Genomic DNA, 14288 nt, shown 5'->3' on the forward strand with positions numbered 1-14288 from the left:
CAACCCTCCAGGGTTATCCTAGAATCTCCAGGAATTAAAGATTAATCTCCCAGACACTGCTGCGAGAAACCCAGGAGAAAATTCATAGGTACATTAAAAAATATCGGACATGGGAAATTAACCTGTTTGAATGACAATCAAGAATCACGAGGAGTCTGCTCGCTTTATAATTGGTGTGGGAAGGCGGTGAGCAATGAGGATGGATGTGTCGGGCGACCAATGTTGGTGATGTCAAAAAAAAGAGGCAGGTCATAGGAATTGCTGGATGAAAAAAGACCAAGGTCCATTTAGTTCCTGGTGGTTGTAGTGATACCACAATAATGGCAGTGTTGACCAATCATAGCAATCAATCTCCATCAATTAGTCTATAACAGACCAAGATATGAAGCGAGGAAAATCCCAGTGATGGAAAGGGCTGGTGGGATGATGTCATCTGACCAAATTCCCATCACATCTGCCTCTGTTACCCTCAGTGTAAATTGAAGCAGACGTACAGTATTTAGAAGGACAACATTCTGGCAAAAGTAGGGACCAGTACCCATTGAAAGGTTAGTTCCCTTACAGCAGCCTCGTTGTAATCTCGGCTCCACCATGATTATGGTGGTGATGTGGGACACACAGATTTACGGGGCCCACGCCTGCTCCAATTTTGTAAAAAGGAGACACTTTTCAAACCTTTTTGAAATTTGAATTAAACTCAGGTGCTCTGTTATGCTGCCATTCTGTTTCCAGTGACTCGAAAGAGCTAACTATCCCCTCAACTCTTTTTAATCATTAGAAATCTCACCAGCAGTTAGATGCTGGCAATCAGTGCCTCAGGCGTGTGTTTGAACACATTTCCATGGAGCCTTGACTATTCCTTCCACTTTCATTCAATCATTGAAAATCTTCCCGGCATTTAGATACCGCTAATCAGTGCTGCAGGCATGTATTTGAGCACGTATTAGTAAACCTCAGACTTCCCTCAATCCACAATAATGTGAGCAGACAGGATAGCCAAGTTCTCCCCGGTGTCCTGACCAATAATCATTCCTCAACTAACATCAATTGAAAAAAAAGATTATCTGGTCATTTTCACAATGCTGTTTGTGGGCGCTTGCTGTGCGCAAATTGGCTGCTGCATTTCCCACATTACAACATCGATTACACTTCAAAAAGTAATTCTTCGGCTGTCAAGCATGCAAGTCTTTCTTTCTTTCCTCACTTTCTTTCTTTTCTGGGTCTGTACATATTACGTGCAGTGTATATTTTCATGGAATCCCTGAAGTTCAGAGAAGTATTTACATAGACTGCAGTATACATCTGTGAAAGACTTTGGCCCCTACAGCTTTGCAGAGCTGCAGTGACCCCACAAGAAGAATGAGCGCCACGCAAAACATATAGGGGATGATTTTCCACAGAGGTTCTCCCGATCGATTGCTGAAACTTCAGTGAAAGATCCATGGAAACCCTGGAGAAACGGCCTAACAGTGTTTTATGCCTTTTCACCAGAGTTTCCACGGACCTTCTGCTGCAGTTACGGCTGATGACATGGAGAACACCTACAGAAACTCAACCACATAGTGCTAACCGTAGATTGACATGGCAGTGTGATATTGAAGTTCTTTTTTGCCAAGCTGTTCCTAAATAGAAGCAGTTGATGTTGGCTTGTATTCGCTTGACTATAGAAGATTGAGGTGTTTAAAATGTTAAAAGGATGTGATAGGGTCGATACAGAGAAATGATTTCCTCTGGTAGGAGTATCAAGAACAAGGGAACATAATCTTAAAAGTAGAACTAGGCCATTCAGGAGTGAAATCAGGAAGCATTTCTTCACGCAAAAGGTGGTAGAAATCTGGAACTCTCTCCCCAAAAGGCTGTGGATGCTGGAGCAATTGAAGCTTTCAAGACTGAGATCGATAGATTGCTGTTCGGTAATAATATCATGGGGTATGGAGCAAAGGCAGATAAATAGAGTTGAGGTACATATCAGGCATGATCTAATTGAATAGTGGAACAGGCTCAAGGGGCCGAATGGCCTATTCATGTTCCAATGTTCCTAACTTCTATTGAAAACAGCTGGATGAATATCTGGTTGGCAATGGGATTGAAAGTTATGAGAGTAAGTGTAGACTGAAGTGATGAACTATGGCAGAAAACATTTTAGTTCCTATGCTGTCAAGGCTGGAAAAGCTGGAGCTCAGGAAGGGGGAATGGTGGAGTGTGTGGTTGGTAACTGCCAAGGATCAAACAGCAGAGATGTGAATAAGAGTGAATATTCTGGAGCTTTTCTTCATTGTCTGTGAGATTCTGAGAATATTTGCAAAGAATTTTCTCTCAGGTGATTCAATTGGTGGAGCAGATTCCACGATTGTAGATTGTAGATGGCCTACAATCAGATGGACATTCTAGATGGACAGAGTGGCCTTGAAGACCCAGATGTTATTTTTACTCTCCATGCTTTCCTATATTCATGACTGTTCCAGAAACTGAACCAACAGTCCCCATTCAGGTGAAAGTACCTCTTAAAATAGTGATCTCAAAGGCAAATGTGGTATTAATTCAAATAATGAAAGTATATTTTACTTGTTCTTAAATGTGGTTTGATTTTGAATCACTCTATTAAATATATGTGGCAGGTGAAGATTAGGAACCCAGTTTAAAAGTTACATCTGTCACTTCTTTAATACTGGATTCTGCCTAGTTCTAGGCATAGTTGGAATTCTCAAAACATTTGAGTAAGTTGTTTGCAAATAGCTTAGAATTTTAATTAGTCCTGGTTCAGTGTTTGACAGAGGCTCCTGTAGCCAGTCTGAGCAGGTACCTGTCCCTCCTGCTGCTCGCAAATTGAGGTGGGATATTGCAAGTTTATGGTAATGATATTTAAATTAGGTCTACTGCAAATCTCAACAGACTGTGCAAGCAGGTGATAACAGTGTGCTGAGATACAAAAGTCCATGGTAGGGTAAAGATTCTGCTGATTGTAAAAAGCTATGATTCAAGACACCAGATAAACAAAGAAGTTGCATTTATATAACACCTTTCATGGCCTCAGGACATCCTAACGCACTTTACAGGCCAATTAAGTGCTTTTGAAGTGTAGTCACTGTTGTAATGTAAGAAACGTGGCAGCTAATATATGCACTGCAAGGTTCCACAAACAGCAATGAGATAATGACCAGATAATCTGTTATTTTTTAGTGATGTTGGTTGAGGGATAAATATTACATCAAGTCACATCGAGTGAACAGCACAGAAACAGGCCATTCGGCCCTTCGAGCATGCTCCGCCATTGAATATGCTTCACACGAGACTCTTCCCTCCCTACGTTATCTAACCCTATCAGCATACTCTTCTATTCCTTTCTCCTTCATGTGCTTATCTAGCTTCCCCTTAAATGCATCAATACTATTTGCCTCAACTACTCCTTGTGGTAGCCCGTTCCACATTCATACAACTCTTTGGATAAAGAAGTTTCTCCTGAATTCCCTATTGGATTTATTAGTGGCTATCTTATATTTATGACCTCTAGCTTTGGACTCCCCACAAGTGGAAATATTTTCTCTACGTCAACTCTATCAAACCCTTTCATTATCATAAAGACCTCTATCAGATCACTCCTCAGCCTTCTCTTTTCTAGAGAAAAGAGCCCCAGCCTATTCAACATTTCCTGATAAATATATCCTGTGCACAGAACCCCATGTGTGGTCTAACCAAGGTTCCATACAAGTTTACCATAACTTCTCTGCTTTAAGCCAGGACACTGGGGAGAACTCCCCTGCTCTTCTTCGAATAGTGCCATGTGATCTTTTACATCCACCTGAGAGGGCAGATGGTGCCTTGGTTTAATGTCTCATCCAAAAGATGGCATCTCCAACAGTGCAGCATTCCCTCAGTACTGCACTGAAGTGTTATCCTAGATTATGTGCTGAAGTCTCTGGTATGTGACCTGAACCTCATTGAAACATATAAAATTCTGACAGGGCTAGACAGACTGGATGCAGGGAAGATGTTTTCCCTGGCTGGGGGGGGTCTAGAACGAGGGCTCACAGTCTCAGGATACGGGGTAGGACATTTAGGACTGAGATGAGGAGAAATTTCTTCACTCATAGGGTGGTGAATCTGTGGAATTCTCTACCACAGAAGGTTGTGGAGGCCAATTCACTGAATATATTTAAGAAGGAGTTGGATAGATTTCTAGACACAAAAGGCATCAAGGGGTATGGGGAGAGAGCAGGAATATGGTATTGAGATAGAGGATCAGCCATGATCATATTGAATGGCGGAGCAGGCTCGACGGGCCGAATGGCCTACTTCTGCTCCTATTTTTGATGTTTCTGTGTTTGTAACCCACAACTTTCTGACACAGAGGTAAGAGTGCTACCAACTGAACCACAGCTGACAACATAAGTTTCATTGTTGCAATTAGCAATGTTGTTGGGGTGGTTGCATAGGAGTACTTACGATCCTAGGGCAGTCATGTGCTTGGCAAAATCTTGGGTAGCCCAAGGCATTGGTTGTATACCACAGCCAAATGTTAGGTGTGGCTCCTTAGAATTGTTTGCACATAATAGTCGCCCCACCAGAAAAACATCATGTGTAATGCACTAAATTAGTTGAGGATAGCTGGCAGCTATTGCTACTGGTGAAGAGGGACACCTGGAGAAAACTACATAGAGCAGAGCTAGCAGAGGAGCCTTTCCATTTGGTCAATAGTAGCGGATGAGTAACAGCAATGTTTGTGGCGCAGAAGAGGCTCACAATTAACTGCAGCCAGCCACTTTAGGATTTTAAGAGAAACATCTAAGTATTTCTTCCTTCTCAACCAACTTACTCAATGGGGTACATTGGTAGTCAATCTCTCAGCTATCTCCACTTTGGAGAGAGATGGGCGCCAATTCTAATTTTAATATGGTGTCTTGTGTTGCAAGAGATTTTACATTATGGCTGCCATCTGAATGCTCGAATCATGATAAGAAATAATCATAAACTCCAATAATTAGACAGGTACTATTTAGCTGAATGATGTGGGAGAATGAGGAATAAAACGCATGCATCATATTTGTCATGTCGATATCATGTGGAAGGGATATGATGTCCTTTTTGTAGTGCAATGGCATATCTTGAACTTATGTATACCATCATCTTGTGTGTGTTTGGTAAACAGGGGATAAACAGCTACTTTAGAAAATTATATTTCTCAGTGGATTACTAAACTCTTTTCTCCATTGGAACCCATGTTAGAATCCAGCTCAGAATGGTGGGAATGGAAGTTTATGCAAGGGGCCAAAGTTAAATAAGTTTCAACCCCTTTCGAAAAGAACAAACAGACATGGTATAAAACCATCAATGACCTGGAATTGATTCTCATTAAATTCACTCAGATCACAGTTGGCTAATGAGAGAAATAGAAAATGTCAGACTGGTGTCGTCTGGAGCAATCTTGTGAGGTTGGGGCTGGGGATTGGGGCATGGAACTAGGGTATAGTAGAAGGAGCTTTACATTGAGCCATGTTACATCTTATGTAGAAATGCTCAATGCTGACACTGGGTGCCCAAAATTAGAAAGTATTACATTTACCAGAACTAACATCCCTCACAGTGTTGAGCCTGAAATGAATTTTTTTTAAAGTCAAAGAGCAGTGCACTTTAGAGGAAACATTCCGTTCTTCCTGCAGTCTATATAAAATATATAGACTGCAGAATATAAAATGATTGCAATTGCTCAAATTGCCACTCCCCTCATAAATAGGGACCCTTGTAGAGTTCTAATAAGTTGATGGTGGTGTTACAGTGCATCTGCTATGTACTGTAACACCATTAGGGGCTCTTATTTGTGCTTCCAAACCCAACCCTATTCAACACCAAAACTTGAATAAGATTCCGGTGATAGAGCTTGACGTGCTGTTGGATGCAGATTTGTCAGTTCACACCCACACTCTGTGGAACACACAGAGTACAGTCAGGTTTATTGGTTAGTAGCATTGTGCATAGACAACAGCATTCTCAAGGGGAAACTGGCTCATTTTTAAAAGAGAGAACTCAAGGGCTTTACATCTACACAAATGCACACTTTGGGGACTTTTGATTAATGGTATGAAGTTATGACTTAGAAAACTGTCAAATGCAAACCGAGCTGGCAAAGATTTGAATTTTCACATGAAACTCATTGTTTGATGTTCAATTGTTATGAGTTATGATGTGGAGATGCCGGTGATGGACTGGGGTTGACAATTGTAAACAATTTTACAACACCAAGTTATAGTCCAGCAATTTTATTTTAAATTCACAAGCTTTCGGAGACTTCCTCCTTCCTCAGGTAAATGTTTCAGGAGCTCCTTGAAGCCTACGCATTTATACATATAGAACAATACATGGTGTTTACAGACTGCCCCTGCAACTGCCCGTTGCCAAGGCAATCACCGTGTTCAGACAAGGCAATCACCGTGTTCTGTCTGAACACGGTGATTGCCTTGGCAACGGGCAGTTGCAGGGGCAGTCTGTAAACACCATGTATTGTTCTATATGTATAAATGCGTAGGCTTCAAGGAGCTCCTGAAACATTTACCTGAGGAAGGAGGAAGTCTCCGAAAGCTTGTGAATTTAAAATAAAATTGCTGGACTATAACTTGGTGTTGTAAAATTGTTTACAATTGTTATGAGTTAAATGGTTGTTTACTTGAATTAAGTTCAGGTGTCATTGGAGGGGAGGGAACACTGACGAAGCAGTCTCCCTTGAAGGCCAATTTCGTGTCAATCATGTGACTAAGCTGGTTGAAGCCTGAAAGAAATGTCATATTTGAAGAACCTGGGTTAACTATCTTTTAACTAAAATACTTGCAAATAGAGCGCAAATTGAAGGTGGGAGAGAGATATTTTTAAATGAAACCTTACAGTTTTGACAAAAGTATCGCAACAAAGAAAAAGAATGAAAGTGATTCTGACTGTGGTGAGTATAATCACAAAATATTATGTGGCCCACAAAGTCACTGGGGTTGCCAACTGTCTAAGATTGTCCTGGAGTCTCCAGAAAGTAAAGATTAATTTATTGGACACTGCTGTGAGCAACCCAGGAGAAAAATCATAGGGGCATTTAAAAATAACTTTTTATTCATTTTCTTTGAATATTTTTGTTCATTAATTATAAAAATATTGGAGATAGAAAAAAGGCTGTTTCACTGACTGGGTGGGGTGGTTGGAAGCAGGAGGTCATGTGATGAAACCTCCAGGAATATGTCCACTTTTTTTTATTCGTTCATGGGATGTGGGCGTCGCTGACGAGGCCAGCATTTATTGCCCATCCCTAATTGACCTTGAGAAGGTAGTGGTGAGCCGCCTTCTTGAACCGCTGCAGTCCGTGTGGTGAAGGTTCTCCCACAGTGCTGTTAGGCAGGGAGTTCCAGGATTTTGACCCAGCGATGATGAAGGAATGACGATATATTTCCAAGTCGGGATGGTGTGTGACTTGGAGGGGAACGTGCAGGTGATGTTGTTCCCATGTGCCTGCTGCTCTTGTCCTTCTAGGTGGTAGAGGTTGCGGGTTTGGGAGGTGATGTCGAAGAAGCCTTGGCGAGTTGCTGCAGTGCAGCGTGTGGATGGTACACACTGCAGCCACTGTGCGCCGATGGTGAAGGGAATGAATGTTTAGGGTGGTGGATGGGGTGCCAATCAAGCGGGCTGCTTTGTCCTGGATGGTGTCGAGTTTCTTGAGTGTTGTTGGAGCTGCACTCATCCAGGCAAGTGGAGAGTATTCCATCACACTCCTGACTTGTGCCTTGTAGATGGTGGAAAGGCTTTGGGGAGTCAGGAGGTGAGTCACTCACCGCAGAATACCCAGCCTCTGAACTGTTCTTGTAGCCACAGTATTTATGTGGCTGGTCCAGTTAAGTTTCTGGTCAATGGTGACCCCCAGGATGTTGATGGTGGGGGATTCGGCAATGGTAATGCCATTGAATGTCAAGGGGAGGTGGTTAGACTCTCTCTTGTTGGAGATGGTCATTGCCTGGCACTTGTCTGGTGTGAATGTTACTTGCCACTTATCAGCCCAAGCCTGGATGTTGTCCAGGTCTTGCTGCATGCGGGCTCGGACTGCTTCATTATTTGAGGGGTTGCGAATGGAACTGAACACTGTGCAGTCATCAGTGAACATCCCCATTTCTGACCTTATGATGGAGGGAAGGTCATTGATGAAGCAGCTGAAGATGGTTGGGCCTAGGACACTGCCCTGAGGAACTCCTGCAGCAATGTCCTGGGGCTGAGATGATTGGCCTCCAACAACCCCTACCATCTTCCTTTGTGCTAGGTATGATACCAGCCACTGGAGAATTTTCCCCCTGATTCCCATTGACTTCAATTTTACCAGGGCTCCTTGGTGCCACACTCGGTCAAATGCTGCCCCAGAGCTGGCAACCTCGAGAAGTTACAGATGCTGCTAAGAAGCTTTCCATTTTCCTGCTTGTTTGTGGGAGTTCAACTTAAGGTTTAATGAGTCATTTAGTTACCATAATTAAGGCAAATGCAGAACCTATGTTTATTCTTCAGCTGTTTCAAATTTCACCAGGGGAAACAGAAATATGAATTGAGGAAATGGTCTGAAAATTGCTAATTTGCTAAATTTCAGGAAGGAGGTCTTGGGGACATGTGTGAGGGCTCAGTCAAATGCAATTTAGAAAAGTTTTTGACAGAAACTGATTTAATATTGAACAAAGCACTTGACATTGTTTTCACGATTGTTACAACAACAAGCTTCAGTAAATAAGATGAGAAGAGAACCCTCAAGGAAGGCTTTTGTTGTGAGGAAATGAATCACAATGCAGATACTTGCTTCTACAAAATCGTAAAATGGTCCAACGTAATGAGATTAGATATACAAGTAGAAAGTGTTCCTGTGTAATTGGAATAAAAACACTTGCAGGGATTCCTTGAGAGATGAGTGTTAAAGTAAAATTTAAGCTCTTGGGTTAAAGGTAAAAATGACCTTTTGGCGACTAGTGTGTGTGTGTGTGTGTGGCTGCGGTCACTGCCCCGAGACCACACTGAAATGCGCCTTGTGCGAACCAGACTAACCATAATTAAAGCTTAAACATAACAAATGATGATTAACAAATTAATGTACTGCTAAACAAAATGGACTCTGCTAAACAAGATGGACCCTGTGAAAAGACATTAAAAAATGCTGACTGAGCACAACGAACTGATTAAAAACTACAGAACCAGACTGAATAGACAAAGACCAGACTGTCTTAAGTTTATAACAGTTGTTTTAATGTGATTGGAGGTCAATTGTTGCTGTGGGGGCCTAATTGGCTAATGTGTCACTAATCAAGGCTAATAATGTATAAACTGCTGAAAGTCTGTACTTGTAAGGTATAAAAGAAGCACGACGACCATTTTGAAGCTGAGAAGGTGTCTGCGTACACTGCGGAGTGTCAAGTCCTTCTCCCAAAGCTTTGTCCAATAAACTGCATGTTGAATCTTTAAGTCTGACTTTGAGTGGTGATTTTCCCACAACATGAGCATTCACGTAAAAAGAAGAAAAATGTACAAGTTCCACATAAAATAAGAACCACTAAAACAAACGCTGTTTCCGATAGCAGGGAGGACAGGAAAGATTCCTAATTCCAACAGTAAAACCGCAACAGCTGATAAAAGGGATTGGAGATTTTTATTTTACACTCACACCAGTGAATCGGAGGCAAATCATTAGATTCACCACAAAGAATTTTACATGGCTCTAATTTCCGAGCAACCAACTTGTCGCCTCGATTACCATTTTGTGCCCACCCCTGCAGGAGGATAGATATTAATTTGTCACCCAATAAGTATTTTACATATGTACTATGTTAACCTTTATAGCATGCTTACCTCTGAATCAGAGTTTAAGCCCCACTCCAGGTCTTGACCACGGAATCTCAGCTGACACTTCAGTGCAGCACTTAGTGAGTATCACATTGCCTGAGTGCTGTCTTTCAGAGGCGACATTAAGCCGAGGTTCTAGTTGCCACTTCAAGCAGATGTAAAGAAAAAGCCCCATGGTACTATTCGAAGAAGAGCAAGGGAATTCTCCTGGAATGCTGGCCAAGATTTATCCCTCAAGCAACATCCTCAAAACAGATTAACTGGTCATTTATTTTATTGCTGTGTGTGAATTGGCTACACAACAACGATGACGACACTTTATAAAAATTAATTTGTTGGTTGTGAAGTCCTAAGGATGTGAAGGGTGCTACATAAATGCAAATTTGTTCTATTCTTTCTCTATATTTAATTCTGAGTCATGTTGCAGATTTAAATATTCTGTGCAAAAATTATTATAACTAAAATGGTAAAGAAAACTAAAGGGACAGAAAATGGATCATGATAAAAATATTAATCAACTTGTAATAGAATTATGGTCATGATTCATCGAAAATAATTACCTGTAGTCATATGGAACAAATTAGTTGAGCCTTTAAGGACGAAAACAGTTTTTAATTCAACAAAAATGATTATATATTTCATCATTATTTTATTAAAAAATACCACAAAACAAATTGAGCATAATTTTCTAATCTAATCCTATCACCAATGATGCTGGAACAAAGTAAAAAAAAATCTTGAATACACTCCAACACGGAGGTTACATTCTGATCACTGGTGCAGTGCAATATGAAGTACCATTACTTGACGAGTTAAATATTTAACTCTGAAACTGGCGTGAGGTCCAGGGCAATTTTCAGTTTCCCTGAGTCAGCTGTTCAGTTTTTTTTTGTTTACAACACTGTAGACTAAAATTATAATAAAACACTCCTATGTTAAGAGTAACTTTTATTACCATGATATTAGTCTTATACTAAAACAAAAAGCCTTGGGGTAGAAATTGGTTTAGGTCCATTTTCCGGCTCAGAATGGTTGGGACACTCAGAGCGTGTGCCCAGATGCAAGGAAGGCCCTTAATTTGAATGGAATGCCAGCTGGGCTGTCAGCACTACATGCCTCATTTGGGGGGAGAGAGGCATGAATATTGAGCATCACTGATTTTTTTTTTATTCGTTCACGGGATGTGGGCGTCGCTGGCGAGGCCAGCATTTATTGCCCATGCCTAATTGCCCTCGAGAAGGTGGTGGTGAGCCGCCGCCTTGAACCGCTGCAGTCCGAGTGGTGACGGTTCTCCCACAGTGCTGTTAGGAAGGGAGTTCCAGGATTTTGACCCAGCGACGATGAAGGAATGGCGATATATTTCCAAGTCGGGATGGTGTGTGACTTGGAGGGGAACGTGCAGGTGGTGTTGTTCCCATGTGCCTGCTGCTCTTGTCCTTCTAAGTGGTAGAGGTCGCGGGTTTTGGAGGTACTGTCGAAGAAGCCTTGGCGAGTTGCTGCAGTGCATCCTGTGGATGGTGCACACTGCAGCCACAGTGCGCCGGTGGTGAAGGGAGTGAATGTTTAGGGTGGTGGATGGGGTGCCAATCAAGCGGGCTGCTTTATCTTGGATGGTGTCGAGCTTCTTGAGTGTTGTTGGAGCTGCACTCATCCAAGCAAGTGGAGAGTATTCCATCACACTCCTGACTTGTGCCTTGTAGATAGTGGAAAGGCTTTGGGGAGTCAGGAGGTGAGTCACTCGCCGCAGAATACCCAGCCTCTGACCTGCTCTCATAGCCACAGTATTTATATGGCTGGTCCAGTTAAGTTTCTGGTCAATGGTGACCCCCAGGATGTTGATGGTGGGGGATTCGGCGATGGTAATGCCATTGAATGTCAAGGGGTGGTGGTTAGACTCTCTCTTGTTGGAGATGGTCATTGCCTGGCACTTGTCTGTCGCGAATGTTACTTGCCACTTATAAGCCCAAGCCTGGATGTTGTCCAGGTCTTGCTGCATGCGGGCTCGGACTGCTTCATTATTTGAGGGGTTGCGAATGGAACTGAACACTGTGCAGTCATCAGCGAACATCCCCATTTCTGACCTTATGATGGAGGGAAGGTCATTGATGAAGCAGCTGAAGATGGTTGGGCCTAGGACACTGCCCTGAGGAACTCCTGCAGCAATGTCCTGGGGCTGAGATGATTGGCCTTCAACAACCACTACCATCTTCCTTTGTGCTAGGTATGACTCCAGCCACTGGAGAGTTTTCCCCCTGATTCCCATTGACTTCAATTTTACTAGGGCTCCTTGGTGCCACACTCGGTCAAATGCTGCCTTGATGTCAAGGGCAGTCACTCTCGCCTCACCTCTGGAATTCAGCTCTTTTGTCCATGTTTGGACCAAGGCTGTAATGAGGTCTGGGGCCGAGTGGTCCCGGCGGAACCCAAACTGAGCATCGGTGAGCAGGTTATTGGTGAGTAAGTGCCGCTTGATAGCACTGTCGACGACACCTTCCATCACTTTGCTGATGATTGAGAGTAGACTGATGGGGCGGTAATTGGCCGGATTGGATTTGTCCTGCTTTTTGTGGACAGGACAAACTTGGGCAATTTTCCACATTGTCGGGTAGATGCCAGTGTTGTAGCTGTACTGGAACAGCTTGGCTGGAGGCGCAGCTAGTTCTGGAGCACAAGACTTCAGCACTGCAGCTGGGATGTTGTCGGGGCCCATAGCCTTTGCTGTATCCAGTGCACTCAGCCGTTTCTTGATATCACGTGGAGTGAATCGAATTGGCCGAAGACTGGCTTCTGTGATGGTGGGGATATCGGGAGGAGGCTGAGATGGATCATCCACTCGGCACTTCTGGCTGAAGATGGTTGCAAACGCTTCAGCCTTGTCTTTTGCACTCACGTGCTGGACTCCGCCATCATTGAGGATGGGGATGTTTGCAGAGCCGTTAGTTGTTTAATTGTCCACCACCATTCACGACTGGATGTGGCAGGACTGCAGAGCTTTGATCTGATCCATTGGTTGTGGAATCGCTTAGCTCTGTCCAAAGCATGTTGCTTCCGCTGTTTAGCATGCATGTAGTCCTGAGTTGTAGCTTCACCAGGTTGGCACCTCATTTTTAGGTACGCCTGGTGCTGCTCCTGGCATGCTCTTCTACACTCCTCATTGAACCAGGGTTGATCCCCTGGCTTGTTGGTAATGGTAGAGTGAGGAATATGCCGGGCCATGAGGTTACAGATTGTGCTGGAATACAATTCTGCTGCTGCTGATGGCCCACAGCGCCTCATGGATGCCCAGTTTTGAGCTGCTAGATCTGTTCTGAATCTATCCCATTTAGCACGGTGGTAGTGCCACACAACACGTTGGATGGTGTCCTCAGTGCGAAGACTGGACTTCATCTCCACAAGGACTGTGCGGTGGTCACTCCTACCAATACTGTCATGGACAGATGCATTTGCGACAGGTAGATTGGTGAGGACGAGGTCAAGTAAGTTTTTCCCTCGTGTTGGTTCGCTCACCACCTGCCGCAGGCCCAGTCTAGCAGCTATGTCCTTCAGGACTCGGCCAGCTCGGTCAGTAGTGGTGCTACCGAGCCACTCTTGGTGATGGACATTGAAGTCCCCCATCCAGAGTACATTTTGTGCCCTTGCTACCCTCAGTGCTTCCTCCAAGTGGTACTCAACATGGAGGAGGACTGATTCATCAGCTGAGGGAGGACGGTAGGTGGTAGATGCTATTTAAAGGCAGCCTGCACCTCTTAAAGGTGGGGTGGACATTGGTTGTCGGCAACTGGAAGTTGACTTCTGAACATGGCAGCAAAGGAGAAGCCATAGGGGGCTCCCTGGATTTCTGACACTCCATTGGAAATATTGGTGGAGGAGGATGGCAGGAGAGATCGACGTCCTCTTTCCACCCAGTGGGAAGAATATCTCTTGGAAAGCTGCCCAGCACAGGTGGCAGAGTGGGTGAGTGCTAGAAGAATCACACCAAAGACCTGTCACCATTTTCCCCCATTCATGTCATCCTTTCAGTCTCATCTCACATGTAGATAGACTGGCAGATTTTCCTCTTCGTTTGACTTGACTTGATGAGTTATGATACTAATAGGGTGTGCCACACAAGATTTACAATTTACAGTGCGACTTAAAACTAATCTGAACTACTGATCCCCTTACCTACACACACCTGACTAAATTGATATTTTAATTCCACCAGCATAAAAGATTCACCACAAGGTGACACCCACACTGGAATTTGTGAACTAGCTAATTCTACCCAATGCAACCTTAATGCCCAGACTACCATTTACTGCATGTAGTAAGTTGTCACAAAGATTAGAATATTACCCTACCTGTATTTCTGTGTTAAGATGTTTTCTGTGATCAGAAGGCATGTGCATTGAAAGGTTTTTTTACAAAATGGCTTTTTCAATGACATCCCTGACATAAAGGACAGAAACAAC

Source organism: Heptranchias perlo, chromosome 4 (genome assembly GCF_035084215.1).
Source record: "Heptranchias perlo isolate sHepPer1 chromosome 4, sHepPer1.hap1, whole genome shotgun sequence".
Classification (NCBI taxonomy): Eukaryota; Metazoa; Chordata; class Chondrichthyes; order Hexanchiformes; family Hexanchidae; genus Heptranchias; species Heptranchias perlo.